Raw genomic sequence first — 16424 nt, forward strand, 5'->3', positions numbered from 1 at the left:
CCCAAGGAGAGGCAAAACCCGATGATGTGACTGGATGTAGGCATATTTGCTAACTAACGATCCAATTCTTAATAATTGTAGTTCTTGAATCAGAGCAAGAGGAAACTGCAGGAGAGAGGCTGCTGCTCTGAATCACTTTGATTACCCTAGGCAAAAGCCAAAGTAATGGAAGAAGTAAGTTCTTCCTCCAGCCTTTACAAGAGAGGAACCTTCTGTCTGCTAACGGTTGTATATCAGCGTCATGTATTATGGTTCTGTAAGAGGCTAGCATTGGGGAAAGCTGGGAGAGGAGACACGAGCACTCTTCTGCAATTTGTGAATCTTATAGAAAAACCTTTCCAATATCAACCAAAACAGAACATAAAGATTCTTCAGAATACAAATTTGTCTCAGTCTGTCTCCAGTGACTTATTAGTCAGGAAAAGATTATCTGCCTTACCAGCAAAGGAAGCAGTTTCCTTTCTAGCCTTGTTACAGGAGATTTTTCACCTGCTCATTGCTTCAAGCAAGTAGTAAAGGAAATACGAGCATTGGGCCTAGCAAATGCAGGTGCAGTATTAGGGTAGATGTATGATATTGAGCTTTCATGTATTTTTCTCCTGTAGGGAAACAAAGTCCAGAAAGTCTATGGTTTATGAGGGATTGGTGTAGCTGAGCCCATGCTGAGAAAGTTTGAACACACAATTTATGTTCTGTACTGGAAGGGGGCTTCTGGGTGGGTCCAGTGAACAGCATCCCTCTGCAGGGTCAGGGAGAGAAGGAGGGACAACTTCTACCTCCTGCACTTGTGTCCCTGCCACCCCAACTCCACCCTGGCAATTAGATAAAATCATCCCCAGACCCCACTCAGTCACTCAGTCCTCCCAGAGACTGACAATAAAGTATGCTTCTCTGAACTGCATAATCCAATCTGACCACACTACTGGGTCAACTTCACTGCCCAATCTCCAGCCCTACCCCTAACCCATTGTCATGATCTTCTCCAAAGTTCATTCTGTAATTTTCCATAGGGCCAAAGCATGTTACTAGCCCATGTCTAAATGCACCTTCATCTTCTTATTTGGCCTGTCCTGTTTCACTATACCACAGCTGCTTCAGTCACCTGTTATATGTAACCCGTTTGTGAAAGGTGTATATAAGAGGGCATTAGCACAGGAGTTGTCTTTTTCTTTTTCTATATATTTCAAAGGCAGAATTACAGAGAGAGAGAGAGAGAAAGAGTTAGCAAGAGAGAGAGAGAGAGAGAGAGAGAGAGAGAAAGCAATCTTCCACCCTCTGGTTCACCCCCCCAAATGGCTGCAATCGTCAGGGCTGGGCCAGGCTGAAGCCAGGAGCCAGGAGTTTCATCCAGATTTACCACATGGGTGCAGGGGCCCATGGACTTGAGCCATCTTCCACTGCTTTCCTAGGTGCGTTAGCCTGGAGCTGGATCAGAAGTGCAACAGTCAATACTCGAACCAGCACCCATATGGAATGCTGGCATCACAGGCGGTGGCTAGATCCACTACACCACAGGACTGGTCCTGGTGCATGTCTCTGGACTGTACACTTTGTGCACTTTGGCTAGAGTATACAGTGTTCCTAAGTCTCCAGAATATGCAAGGGTGAGGTCAGTGTCTCCATATCCATATACCTCTGACTCCCACAATATTTCTACTACATAGTTACCCTATGTAGCTGATGGGGGAGAGATCGCATATGGCTGTGCATAAACCATTGGAAGAAAGAGTCATGAGACACACTGCCATGCCTGTTCTTCACTTTGACAATGGTTCTGAGAAGTGTTGTGTGAAGAATGCAAACCAGAGATTACGTGAGATATGAGAAGACAGAGGAAGCAGAAGATAAAGAAACAGGAGGAAAACATACACATGTGCTGAACCATATGAAAAAGACATTTGCATAAATCAAAAGTGGAATACTGGTACTTTCATAGTGTTTCGCCTAATAAAAAGAGACTTGGTGTGGTCTCACTTCAGTTGTACTCTAATAAATAAATAAGATGGCTCATGTCATTGGTTACTTAGCCATTCATCTACCAATAATTTATTGAGCTTCTATTATGTGCCAGGTTATGTTCCAAGGAAACATCAGTGAAAAGGACATCCAGAAATTTCATCATCACAAGACTGACTTCTGGTAGAGAAAGACACTAGTAAGTTATCAATGTGTATTCATCCATATATAAGGCTACTTCAAAAACTTTATGGAAAATGTAATTAAAAGATTAGTGCAAAAAATCTTGAAATCCATGCATATCAGTGGTCTTAAAAAGTCTTTGAAAATATATTTCATAAATAAAAACTATGGGTGGATTTCAAATTTTTTGCATCAAAATGAATTTATCTTTGAATTCCATTTCCATGAACTTTTTGAAGTCCCCTCATTTTGTATTTGTATTATACATATAAACACAAAAGCATTGAACGTATACATAGAATGTTGATAGTGTGAGTACATACATACAGGTAGTATTACTATATATCATAGTGCAGACTTTTCCCAACTTCCATGGTTCAACTTACAATTTTTCACTTAACAAAAATGCAAAAGTGTACTTATAAAATCACTTTTTTGCTTTCATTTTAGTATTCAATAAATTACATCTGATTTTGTAATACTTTATTATAAAATAGTCCTTGTGTTGGATGATTTTGCCCAACTATAGGTTAATATAATTAAGTGTTGTGAACATGTTTAATGTAGGCTAGGTTAAGCTATAACAGTCAGTAGGTTAGGCATATTAAATGCATTTCTGATTCAAGATATTTTCAACTTATGATGGGTTTAGTGGGTCATAACTGCATCATAAGTTGAAGAGCATCTGTTTTGCTAACATAAATCTAATATTTTATGTATGTGTGTGGACTTAGTGTGTGTTGTGTGTATGTATGCATATATATGGTAGTAATACAGTGATATATACTGTGAAGAAAAAGACAGGATATGCAGGGGGCATACAGTGTGCAATTTTAAATAAGGTGATTAAGAAAGTTTTCGTTGGTAAGTTGATCTTTGACAAAGACTGAAAAAAAAATGGGGAAAACCATGAAGATAATGGAAGACAGAGGTTATAGGAAAGGGAAAAAGCAAAAACATGGTGACAGAAATGGAATGAGCAAAGGGGAGAATGACAGAACTCAAAGTAGCAATGGGATCCACATCAGACATGGCCTTATAAAGCTTTGGCTTTTCCTCTGAGGGACCAGGAAGCCATTGGATGATTTTGAGCAGAAAAGAACTCTACTACTTTCATTTTTAAAGACTCACTCTGGCTGTTCTGTTAAAAATGGACTCTGTAGCCACGATGATGGAAGTAGGAACAACCATTAGAAAATTCTTATGGTACTACAGAGGAGAGAAAGTGGCAATGATAGAGATGGTGAGAGGTGGTCACATGTAAGGCGTATGTTGAGCGTAGAACGAAGGGGCTTGCTGAAAGATTAGTCACGGCATGTGAGAGAAACAGAAGGATTGAGGACAGCTCTGAGGTTTTTAGACTGAACAACTGGAACAATAAAAAACTGAAATCATAAATTGGGGAAACCTGCAGAAGTAGGGGTTGCATGTAGGGAGGCAAAATATGAAGAATTCAGGGTCGATTGTGTTCAACTTGATATGTCTATGAGATAGCTAAGGGTCATATAACTAGTAATATACATTCTAGAGCTAAGGCCATAAACATTTTATATATTTATATTTTAAAGCCCTTCAGGTGATTGCCTAGTTGTTTAAAATTAACTTTATTTTTATGTTAGCCCAAATGTTAATATATTCTTTTCTGAAATGAACAGGAATTATAACAACTGACTGCAAAGTGTGGTACAAGAATAAGCAAAGGTAGAATTTGATCCAACTCATTATGCATGTTAATCACACAATTTGGAAACCTTTGCATTTAAAAAAACATAAACACATTCTTCACTTTATCCTCATATATATGAGAAATAAAATTTGACTCATTTCTAATTTTTTAAAATTCATGAGCTTATATCTGGTGCTCAGTCATGCAGGACTGTAATTTGCTACTCTTATGTTCTCTTCTATTTTTTTTATAGCTCAGCTTCTTTGACTCTCTGCTGTCAGAACAAATGTGTACAAAATCCTCCAAAAGTGTGCACATCATCCCTTTTGATTTCACATGTATCATAGAAGTCAGGATCTAAACCCAGGTGTTAACCGAAAATTATGGAAGCCTGTTGTCTTGGACTGAGCTCCTCCTTGCACAACTCCCCAACAGACCAGATCAAACCAGAATGGAGTAACTCATGCTAAATGTCAAATAATCAAACTGAAACTCCAAGGAAACAGATTTCCAGACACACCAGTTTTTCTTCACAATAGGTGAGTCCAGTCTACCTGAACCAGTGTAATAAGGAAGTTTCCTCTGTGTTAACCTTTACCTAAAAAGTAGCCTGATGTTAACAATCAGGGTTGGTTTTTTTTTGTTTTTTGGTTTTTGGTTTTTTTTTTTGCTTTGTTCTGTTTCCTTGTACCAACCAAATGAAACCTCATTTTCTACTATTGTGCAATGGAAGCTCTTATTCTATTTTCTAAGGTGGTGACCTCCTCCATTCATGGATGGCAAATAAAAATCAATTCAATTTATAAGTAAATTTGTTGTAACTTTGTCTTTTGATGGTGGGTGGTGGTTATCATTATCACTATGGACCAGAGGCAAATGTATTGATATGTGACCCCAAAGTACAGTTATGTGCAGGCCATTATTTACTTCTTCTTTTTTTTTTAAGATTTATTTGCTTATTTGAAAATCAAAGTTATACACCGAGAGAAGGAGAAGCAGAGAGAGAGAGAGAGAGAGAGAGAGCTTTTCCATCCGCAGGTTCACTATCCAATTGGCCGCAACAGCCAGAGCTGTGCCAATCTCAGGCCAGGAGCTGGGAACTTTTGGGTCTCCCACGTGGGTGCAGGGGCCCAAGGACTTGGGCCATCTTCTTCTGCTTTCCCAGGCCATAGCAGAGAGCTGGATCAGAGGAGGAGCAGCCAGGACTCCAACTGAAGCCCATATGGGATACCCGCGCTTCAGACTGGGGCTTTAACCAGCTGCACCACAGCACCAGCCCCTATTATTTACTTCTATGACTGTACTGGTTCTACTCGAGAACTTTATCACATCTATTATTTGTTCCCCAAAACAATGGGATTTGATTTTAGATTTCAATTTAGAGGACACATTCTTAGATAATAAAAAAGAACAAAACAGAAATGAGGAAAAGATGTAGCTCAAGATAAGGATAGTTGTTTTTTTTTTTTTTTTTTAAGATTCATTTAGTTATTTTGAAAAGCAGAGTTATATAGAGAGAAGAGACAGAGAGAGAGATCTTCCATCTAGTGGTTTACTCCAGAAATGACCACCATGGCCTGGGCGGGGCCAGGCCAAAGCCAGGAGCTTCTTCCGGGTCTCCCATGTGAGTGGCAGGGGCCCAAGCACTTAGGCCGTCATCCACTGTTTCCTCTCAGGAGCAATAGCAGGGAGCTGATAGTGGATTCTGGCATTGCAGTGGTGGCTTAACTTGCTGCACCACAATGCTGGCCCCAAGGATAGAATATTTAACTGAAAAAAAAATGAAGAAAGAAAAGGAAGACAGAGCAATCAAGACACTTTGCCAAATTCAACCCTGTGTGTGTTATATTTTCTTCAGTTTTCCCTGCCTCCCATTTTACAGCCACTGTTATGCTGGGGGATTTTCAGATTCTGAGAAGACTGACTTCACGGTTTCGGTCTCTCCATTCCCTACATTCTCTATCTTTGTCCCTTCCTCCCTATTACCCTTCAGAAAGCTTTCAAATGGGCAGGCATGCCTATTAGCCTAAGCATGATATTTTGATCTAAGCAAAAAACCAGGGTGAGTAATTGGTTACACACTGAACAGCATAGTGCATTTTAAACTCAGGATTACCAGGTCTTCCTTCCCAAACACCTCCTGAAGAAAAAACAAATTCCTCCTGGATAGCTAGAATTCCAATAAATCTGCAATCTCATGCATGGTGTGCCCTACAAGAAAACAGGGAAGGCTGACGACTGGTATTTTTAAATTATCCAAATAATTACATGGTTCTTCATATCAATCCCCTAATATATGCATAGACTGAGATAGAGGCTTGTCTGCAATGCTACTTTTTAATTCTGCTTATGTGCAACTGCCGACTTTTTCTATGCTCTTTTTCCTTTGCTAGTTTTAAAAGAAAAGTAAGCAAGGGAAAAAAAAGGCAAGAAAGAAAAAGGAAAGATGAGTGATTTGATCATCACAAACCCCAAAGCCCTGTTAAAAAGTATTTGTACTTTAAAAAATATTTTTTGCTGAAAGCTTTTTCAGGAGAAATAAATTATACTGACTCTATATAAATAAAAACAGAAAGAGCAAAGACGAACATGAACATATATTACCAATGCTATTCATCAAATATAGTTGACACTTCAATCTAATCCGGCAAATGAAAACACAGAAGTTTATAGAGTTATAGGAAGTAAGCAATTTAAACATAGCAGGGCACAAGGTCATCTAACAATACAACTAGGAAGATGTTCTTTTTTCTTTCCTCTTTTTCTCTCTTTCATCCTTTCAAAGCTCTCGAATACTGATTGATAATCTATCTTTCTCACAGGGCGAGGTGATCTTTAAATCAGATAATTAATAGTAGCAGTCCAAATGTTCCTTCCCAAGTCCACCTTCCTCTAATGTCATAAAATAAAAGGACACTTCATGCATTTCATGCTATCATTATGGTGCAAGCTTTCTCTTTCCATAATAAAGTAATACATTTCTTAACTAATTAGTTCATTAATTTTAAATGTGATTCACAGTAAAAACTCTTTGAGATAGTTAATCTTCCTTAAGAGTGTGTTAGATTGTAAAAAACAGTTCTCTGAGCACCGTCACCACCAATCATTAATGGTCTGGACAGGTGAGGAAAGACAGAGCTGTGAAAACCACATCTCATTTGGTTTTGAAAGCAAACCCTCCAAGGCTGCTTTATAACCAGAAATCATAGCCATGTCACGCAGATGCTGTGGTAAACTTTACGGTTCCAATTAGGAACGGACAGTTTTCAATGCACTGCTCAAACACTTTGCTAGTCTATATGTAAATACTTCACTAAAATCACTGAACGGTGATGGAGTTCAATATTAATATCGCAAATTAAAGATGACATCTGAAAGTCTGCTCTCCAGAAGAGCGATCAGAGCTCATGGCAAGGCAATAATCAGCGGCTTAAGCAACGTTCAAGAGCCATGGGGGAGAAACAAATGTGATGGAGCTCGGAAACTGCACCGGTGCGTGAAGAACATACCATATTAAAGAACAACTGCTGATTGACCTGGCGATGAAGTGGAGGATATGACCATATGCTTCCATAAAGGACATTTGGAAATGGCTTCAAGATTATTCCCTGAGAGCTCATGACAATTACCTGGTGTATTCCCATTAATTGACAAGGTAAACTTTATATGTAGCAGTGAAATAAGCTGTCAAAATAACTTCCTGTCCTCCTGGGATGAAAAAAAAATTACCTGACTAATGATCCCACCAACATATTTTCCAGACAAAAATATCAGAGGATTATGCTGCCTGGATGTCCCGTATGTATTGTAGTCATTGCCTTTGAAAGGGGAGTCATTTCAACTTCCTTACTTGGGTCATTTGGACAGGGGAAAATAGGTATGGCAAAGTGGGAACCAGGATATATAAAGTTCTAGGAGAGGTAGGAGATGAATCAATGAAGAGTTTATAATCCCAGCACAGAGCCCTCTGCCTTATTCTAAGAATACTATCCTGGGCCAGCATCCTTTGGTAAATCATATTTTTGGAATAGAAACTGATAACTGATAATACAGCTAATGCAATAAAGGTAGCCCCCAGCATGATGCCTAAATCCAAGAATCTCTACAGGGGGAGCTGTGCACCACTATTCTTTATCTTCAGAAAGTGACAGGAAATGAAGCCGAGCATAGAGGTCAGTAAATATTTCTTCCCTGTGACAGTGGTCCTGAGAGTGAGCCCTGGGGCCTGGCTGCTAGAGTTCAAGCCCCAGCTCCCCTCCCTACCAGCTGGGTGGCCTTGGGCAAGTTACTTCATCTCTCTGTGCTTCCCCTTTCTGCTGTAAAATGAAGCTACCTCACAGATCAGGGCCTGGTGCGCACTCAATGGCTACTGCCTGTTAACTATTACCTTCCTGGCCCTACATCAGTCCAGGGACATATTTAGGGAGCAAATGAAGAGCTGTTCAGCTGCAGTTAATCAGTTTCCTCTCTCTGGTTCCCAAGCGAGGCAGGGACTGGGAGAGGCAGCAGTTGAGATTCTCCCACGACTCTGGCTGTGACTGACTGGTTCCCAGTGAAGAATCTACAGCCTGGGCTGCAACCTGGGAAAAGACCTGTGCATCAGGTAAGGGTCACAGTACCTCTTCCCCCTACTGTCTGTCTTTGCGCTGTGTCTGCCCTCACATTTTTCTGTCTCCAAGCACAAAGAAATGGACCCCATAGAATGTGGAAAACAAAGCCCTACCTCTGAGGACACGTGTTCCCCATGTCCACCGATACTACAGAAAACAGCAGACACCTGATGCCAGCTGGCACCGTCTCTCCAGTTCCCGAGAATCAACTCTTAAACTATTTGTACTAGATGCTTGTCTTGGGGCCTGCTTCATTTTTTTCCTGGTGATATCACTGGGGCCTGAGATTGGTTAGGGAACTGCAGTGGTTATAGTGGTTAATACAGTGGTTGAGTGTTAGAGATACTGTGTCCACTGCAGCAACAAGACAGACAGCTGTTGACAGGTGAACAAAGGATAAATGAATGAGAAACATCCACATCTTATGCTAACCTTCATGACTTTCATTTGCAGCCTCTCCTTTTGCTGCATATTCTTTGGTTCCAAGAGACTTTAGCCTGGGAATATTAGAAGAAAAGAAACAGGACATGGAAGCAGCACAAAGAGAATGCTGCTTTCTGCTGTAATTGCTGTGAGTGCAGAGACGGCCTGTGAAGAGCAGGTGCCACATTGGATTGAAATGTTCTCACCTGCACTTTTTCCAGGAGCTGGCACAAAGGGAAGGCTGTGACACGAGAGCAATCTCTCCGTAACAATCATCTGCCACAACTGTACCATCCATAATGGCGGTAATAGAGAAAGCAAGCCGAGGTAAAGGCGCATTGCCTCACCTCTCTGAGATCAAACAATGCTCAGATTGATGGAGGGGACACTTTAATATTTCCTGAAAAGTCCATATTTCTCAATATTGCTGAACTACCAAGACTGTTCCTAAGGTAAGGTTAAAAAAATAATTGTAGTTTGGGCTCCTGTTTCAAAAGAAGAACAAACCGTTATTTAAGTTCTGTAAGAGAACAACAGAGACACTGAATATAGACTGTGCCTCTGACCCATTGTGAAACAGAAGGAAAATAACGCAAGGACTGGCTGCCCGTGAATACCCTGCCCTGAATTCAAGAGTGGTTGGAGTGGGTAGGACAGGCAGGAGGGATGATTATTTTTTAATGGCCACTTCAACAGAGATGTTCATGCTGGCATTGTTCTTGGGAACAAAGCCTCCATTCTGCAAGACACTTGTCACACTCCAATTAAAAACAGAAATCATTGTTCAGGGGTAGTGGAATATCAGTTTCCTTCACCTGTATTTTGTCTGTTGTTGAAAATCTTACATAAAGAAAAAGTTACAGACCAAGAAGAGCTTTTTATAAGCTCAGAGTGCAGAATATTGCCACTTTAAAAAAATAACCATTTCTGAAAGAAAGCAGAGGTGTCAGAGACAAAGAGAAAAAGAGGGAGATGTGTCAGTCAGTCAATAGTATTTATTGAACACTCACTGTGTGGGGAGAACACAAAGGCCATGATGCACATGGTACTTGGTCTCCAGGAGCTTGCAAACTAATGAAAGGACCGGCACTAACACGAGAAAATGCTTTCAAAATGCACACATAGAAGAGACGACACGACTAATTGTAGCTTTAAAGAATTGTGTGCCCGGTGTGTGTGTGTGTGTGTGTGTGTGAGAGAGAGAGAGAGAGAGAGAGAGAGAGACAGGTTTAAAGGCTCTTGAAAGTAAAAAAATAGCTGTGGTAATGAAATCAGAGAATAAACACCACTGAACACAGGAGAAATGATACAAGAATACCAATTATTCTGTAGCACTTTTGTCTTTCAGTTGACTCTTCTCTGCGTGTAAATCAGAGGTGGAAATATAACACAGGGTACCTCTCTTGTCATGGGCATGTCGGGAAACTGGCTTCTCCCCTCGTCTGATAGCTAGCGCTTCAAAGATATGCATCATATTCACTACTGTTCCACCTCATGGAAGTGATTTGACTTGAAAATGCAATGACAAGGAGCCATATTGGGGAACAGAAATTGTTTACATAATTGCTTGGTCTGTTGGTGAATCCAGGCCTTCATTTAGAATTCATTATTTTATAAACTGCACAAAGGGATTTCCAAGTTGTCAAGCTTGGTTTGTAAAAAAATAAAATAAAAAGATATGATAAAATGTCTGGCACAAGCTTTTCTGACTTTAATTTTTTTCCCCTCTCTCCTATTCATCTTCCCAGTCATAGCGGGTACTCCATCAGCTGTGATAGCTGCTATTTTCTCTGGATTTAGATCAAACAACCTCAGAACATCCATCAGGGCCATTTTTACATCCTTTCTCCTTTGATGCCAAACCCCAAAGATTCCCCATCATGTACAGTCTGCAAGTTGTTGGACTGACAAGTATTAGTAACCTTGGAATGTCACCCAGACACCAGCTTTCATCCTGGAGGAGGCTAATGAATTTTGCTGCAACCAACTTGGTCTTGAAATGATTTTTCTTTAGGTCACCTTTTATAGTTAAAATAGTTTGCTTTCTTATAGTTTACTTTTTTCTGCTAAGCTAAAGTGGCAGAGAGAATTGAGCCCAAGGACAAGAATATCTGGAGTACAGAATTCTAATACTTACTGTAGAACTGTATATGTTTTAATCATCAGGGTAAAAATTTAATTTCTTAGGGTAGCTTTATCTGTTAAATGTGACTATAAAAGTATAGCTTACAACTTAGGGTTTTCAATTTTGTAAGCTTATTAGACCCTTTAAAATATATACATACAATACACACACATTTAATAAACTTTGATCATGTGTATGTACACACACATTCATACACATACAGACTGTTATGTTGAATTAACTGTGCTTTTGATATACCTTCAAGGAGAACATGCAAACTCACCTAAAGCTAACTAACATAATATTAAATGAATTTGTATTTTCCTAGGCATATTAGCATTGTCCATGCTCTTGAACAGGATAGTATACACATGTGAGACGTATCAATTATCAGTGCAATTTTGGTAAAAACAAAATGTGCCTGGTCTTTAAAATAACTGTATTCTACAGGGTGCTACAGAGTTAAGAACCACTGATCCAGGGCTATACTACACAACAATTATTACTACAATTTATTCATGTAGAGAGAGGGTTAATGGTGCCCAAATCAGGGGTCCAAACCCAGTATTCATGTCTTTATGCAATTACTATGCATTGAAGACACACACAAGGTGAGTCCCTTCCTATCCCCCCTCCAGCCACTGCCAAGATACCCAGGGGGGCACCAGCACGTTCCAAGGGAAAGCGTCATGTCCGAGGTTTCCAAGGTCATTTCAGAAGACTGTCGCATTCACTGATGACTTTTCAGACACATTTCACTGTGTTTGTCACAGACAGTGAGGAATATCCTTCACTCCTATTTGTGCCACACATTATTATTAGGCAGATGTCCCAACTAACCCCTTATGAAAGCAGCTCCCTCAGCTTTTCCTGCCTCCACTGTTTTGCAAAGGTCATGAGGAAGATATGAAATGTGCCCCAACTATCCTCTCCAGTCCCTGGCTCTTTATACCCGCTACCCGGACTACTGCTTCTGGAGGTCAACTACACCAGTACGTCTTGAACGTAAATGCTTATTTCAATCACCTGGGGATCTTGCTAAAATGCAAATTCTTATGTAGAAATGCTACCCTAGTACCTGAGATTCAGAACCAGGACTAGACACAAACTGTAAAAGGATGACAAAAAAAATCCAGCAATCAAAATAAATATTTTCATGTGATATTTTGAAAAAGTAAATTAATAACAAAAATATCTGTAAAGTATGCTGGTGCTTGTGGCACAATAGGTTAATCTGCCACCTGCCATGCTTAACCCATGTGGGTGCCAGTTCGAGTCCTGGCTGCTCCACTTCTGATCCAGCTCCCTGCTAATGCACCTGGGATAGCAGTGGAATATGGGCCAAATCCTTGGGTCCCTGCACCTATGTGGGGGACCTGGATGAAGCTCCTGGCTCCTGGCTTTGGCTGGGCCCAGCCCTGGCCTTTGTAGCCATTTGGGGAGTGAACCAGTGGATAGAAGATTTCTGTCTCTCCCTCTCTCTTTGTAACTCTGGCTTTTAAAAAATAAATAAATACCCATTATAAATAAAATATCCAAATTTAAATGCAGGAATGAAGCTCCCAACTGATGTTACCAGATCACATTTTTATCAGTAAGATTACATAGTCAAGAAAATTTTAGGGACTGACTTCTGGTATAGCAGTTAAGATGCCAGGTGGGATGCCTGCATTCCATATTAAAGTGCCTGGGTTCAAGTTCCAGTTCTGCTCCAGATTTCAGCTTCCTGCTAATTCATACCCTCAGTGGCAGCTGGTAATGGCTCAAGTCGTTGGGTCCTTGCCACCCATGTGGAAGACCCAGACTGAGCTTTTGGTTCCTGGCTTTGGCCTGGGCCAGTCCCAGCTGTTGCAGGCATTTGGGAAGTGAATGTAAGGATGGGAGATCTCTCTCTAATAAATACATTAGTAAATAACTTTTGAAAATTTATTGCATTCATTTTAAATAGATTAACAGTGAATGGTGCAAGTATTATTTTTCTGTTTTTAAAAAAGATTTATTTTATTTATTCAAAAGACAGAGTTACAGAGAGAGGTAGAGACACACAGAGAGAGTGGTCTTCTATCCACTGGTTCACTCCCCAATTGGCTGCAACAGTCAGAACTAAGCCAATCCATTCAGAAGCCAAGAGCTTCTTCCAGGTCTCCCACATGGGTGCAGGGCCCCAAGGACTTTGGCCATCTTCTGCTGCTTTCCCAGGTACATTAGCAGGGAGCTGGATCGGAAGTGGAGCAGCCGGGACTCGAACCGGCACCCATATGGGATTCCAGCACTTCAGGCCAAGGCTTTAACTCACGCCACAGCACCGGCCCCAACAGTTTTTAAAAATTAAAAAATTTTTAATTTTTAACTTACTTCAAGGGGACATGCCCTCCCATTTTCCAATTATGTATTAATCTGCTAAATTGGGCATATGCTAGGACCACTAGTGTGTATGCCACATCTCATCACATCCTTATAGCTGTGGAAACTTCACTCTACAGCCATGATTTTCAACAGGGAGGAGGGGTAATTTTGCACCCCTAGAGAGATTTAGCGAAGACTGCAAACATTTTTGTTGTTACCCTATCTGAGGGGTCTACATGTCAGGATGCAGCTAAACATCATATAATACACAAGAAAATCCTGTAGCAAAGAATTATCTAGCCTAAAAATGTCAATAGCATAGGCCGGCACCATGGCTTACTAGGCTAATCCTCCGCCTGCGGCACTGGTACTCCAGGTTCTAGGCCCGGTTGGGGCGCCAGATTCTGTCCCGGTTGCTCCTCTTCCAGGCCAGCTCTCTGCTGTGGCCAGGGAGTGCAGTGGAGGATGGCCCAAGTGCTTGGGCCCTGCACCCGCATGGGAGACCAGGAGGAAGCACCTGGCTTCTGGCTATGGATTGGCACAGTGCGCCGGCCGTAGCGGCCATTTGGGGAGTGAACCAATGGAAGGAAGACCTTTCTCTCTGTCTCTCTCACTGTCTAACTCTGCCTGTAAAAAAAAAAAAAAAAAAAAGTCAGTAGCATCAAAACTGAGAAGCCCTGCTATAAAAATAACATACCACAGAAAAAACATATCCTAGAGAACAGGCATTGTCATAGTGTAGTTTGAACTTATTTTTTTCTGATTCTTAACTTTTTCTATACACCATCTTCCCTTACTAGGGAAAAAAGAAAAAGAAAAAACTAAAACCAGCATTGGGGCTGCTCTGTGGCACAGCAGGTAAAGCCACTGCCTGCAGTGCCGGCATCCCATATGGGCACCGGTTTGAGACCCAGCTGTTCCACTTCCAATCCAGCTCTCTTCTACGGCCTGGGAAAGCAATAGAAGATGGTCCGAGTGCTTGGGGCTCTGCACTTGCATGGGAGATCCGGAAGAAGCACCTGGCTCCTGGCTTTGGATCAGCTTCGGCTATTGTTGCCATTTGGGGAGTGAACCAATGGATGGAAGCATTCTCTCTCTCTCTCTCTCTCTCTCTTTATCTCTCTCTCTCTCTCTTTCTCTCTGTCCCCCTCCTCTGCCTCTCTGTAACCATGCCTTTCAAATCAATAAATAAATCGTTTTTAAAAAAAAGAATTAAAAAACCCCAGCATTCCTATGTCTAACCCTGGTCATCGACTTAGTGATAGTCAATAAATAATACCTCTTTATGTATAAAGGTACAGAAACAGGCTTTCAGCTTAGCAGCTAAGATGCCATGTCCCACAGAATACTTGGGTTCTATTCCCAGCTCTGGCTTCTGACTCTAGCTTCCTGCTAATGCAAGGTCTGGGAGGCAGCAGTGATGGTTCAAGTAATTGGGTTCCCTGCTTCTCACATGGGAAACCTGGATTGCTTTCTTGGCTCCTTGCTTTGACTCCAGCCCAATTCAGGCTGTTATAGGCATTTGGGAATTAAACCAGCAGATGAGATCAATATATATTTCTATCTCTACTTCTGCCTTTTACATATTTAACAATTTTAAAAGGTTTGATATAAGAAAATTAATATTCTGGAGTTCTTAAGGGAAATGTCACTGGGTGAAAAATTGAAAAGGTTAGGAAGAATTACTACATGCTACTAATTTATAGCCACTTAAACATGCAAACCAAGAGGCTAGCATTTGGCCTAGCCATTAAGACACCCTCATCCCATATCAGATCACCTGGATTTGGTATCTGGCTCTAGCTCCTGCTCCAGCTTTCTGCTAATGTGGACCTTGGGAGGCAGTCGCAATAGCTCAAGTGGTTGGGATATTCTTACACACATGGGAGACTTGCGTTGAGTCCCCATCTTTGACTTGATCCAGCCCTGGCCATTACAATCATTTGGAGAGTCAACCAACAGATGAGAGCTATTTCTCTATCTGTTTCTCTGTCTCCATGCCTCTCAAATAAATTTTTTATAAGAAATGTAATAGAAAACCACTATGATTTTGTAGAAATTTGGCTCCAATAAATAATGTTTAACAAGTTGCATTCTCTGGTACAAGATTTGGAAAGCTAAATGTACACTGAATTTTTGTATCAACTTAGATTTGAAGCTAATAGAAACTCATCCACCTTTCCAAAAATTTTTTATGTCAGTTGAATCACGATATCAAAAACAAAGACAAAAATGCTTAGGAATATCATTCAAATAAAAATGAGAATATATGAATGAATGCAATGTCATCTTGTTATAGAAAGCTTATCAGTTGTGCATTTTCCATACCCTATTAGGAATAACAGACATAGAACTGGATATAGAAATTATGGTATGTACATACACTATGGAATACTACTCAGTGGCAAAAAAAAAGTGAAATCCTGTCTTTTGCAACAAAATGGATGCAACTGGAAACCATTATACTTAATAAAATAAGCCAATCCCCAAAAGACAAATACCATATGTTTTCCTTTACCTGTGATAACTAATAGAGTACCTAAAATATAATGTATTGAAATGAAATTGACATTTTGAGATTCAACAATCATTTATAGTCCTTATCTCTACTGTTGAGGAACAGTGTTTTTTTCTTCATACTATTTACTGAACTCTTTACTTGGTGTGGGTTAACCTTAGAAGTATAAAGTAAACTGAAAGTAGATCTTTGTAAAAATTAAGCATGGGAATAGGAGAGAGAGGAGGAAGAAGGGTAGGAGTGTGGGCAGGAGGAAGGGTAGGGTAGGAAGTGTCACTATGTTCCTAAATCTGTATGTGTGAAATGCATGAAATTTGTATATATATCTTAAATAATTTTTTTTAAAATTCACAAAAAGAAAAAAAATTTATAAAAGCAATAACATACATAGAACATTACATGGCACACTGGGAACAAAATAGAGACTTATAAAGAAGATACATTACTTTTCTAGTCATCTTTCTTTTTTCCACACCAGAGAAAGTTGAAGATTAGACACATCAAAATTATTTTTTTAAAAAGAATAGGATTCCAGCTGTTTGACCAAAAGAGGCAATGTCTGGAATATATTTCAATAATGTATTGCAACCAGATGTT

The 16424-nt window shown here is 40.3% G+C and overlaps 1 protein-coding gene and 1 long non-coding RNA gene across 3 annotated transcripts in view; both read left to right on the forward strand.

The window, feature by feature from the left end:
- LOC108177021 (protein enabled-like) overlaps positions 1 to 4616 on the forward strand; it is a 102629-nt gene extending 98013 nt beyond the window's left edge. Inside the window, exons 4-5 of one of the 2 annotated variants that reach the window (XM_070048733.1) lie at positions 2072 to 2155; positions 4059 to 4616. The gene's annotated coding sequence lies outside the window, so the exon portion shown is untranslated. The remainder of the gene's footprint in view (positions 1 to 2071; positions 2156 to 4058) is intronic. The other variant, XM_070048734.1, reaches the window with a different exon arrangement.
- Positions 4617 to 8283: 3667 nt separating this feature from the next.
- Positions 8284 to 10530, forward strand: LOC138843781 (uncharacterized). The gene is made up of 3 exons (XR_011378763.1): positions 8284 to 8408; positions 8869 to 9290; positions 10187 to 10530. It is a non-coding gene; the product is annotated as an uncharacterized lncRNA (long non-coding RNA).
- Positions 10531 to 16424: the final 5894 nt, after the last annotated feature.

Source organism: Oryctolagus cuniculus, chromosome 9 (assembly GCF_964237555.1).
Source record: "Oryctolagus cuniculus chromosome 9, mOryCun1.1, whole genome shotgun sequence".
Lineage (NCBI taxonomy): Eukaryota > Metazoa > Chordata > Mammalia > Lagomorpha > Leporidae > Oryctolagus > Oryctolagus cuniculus.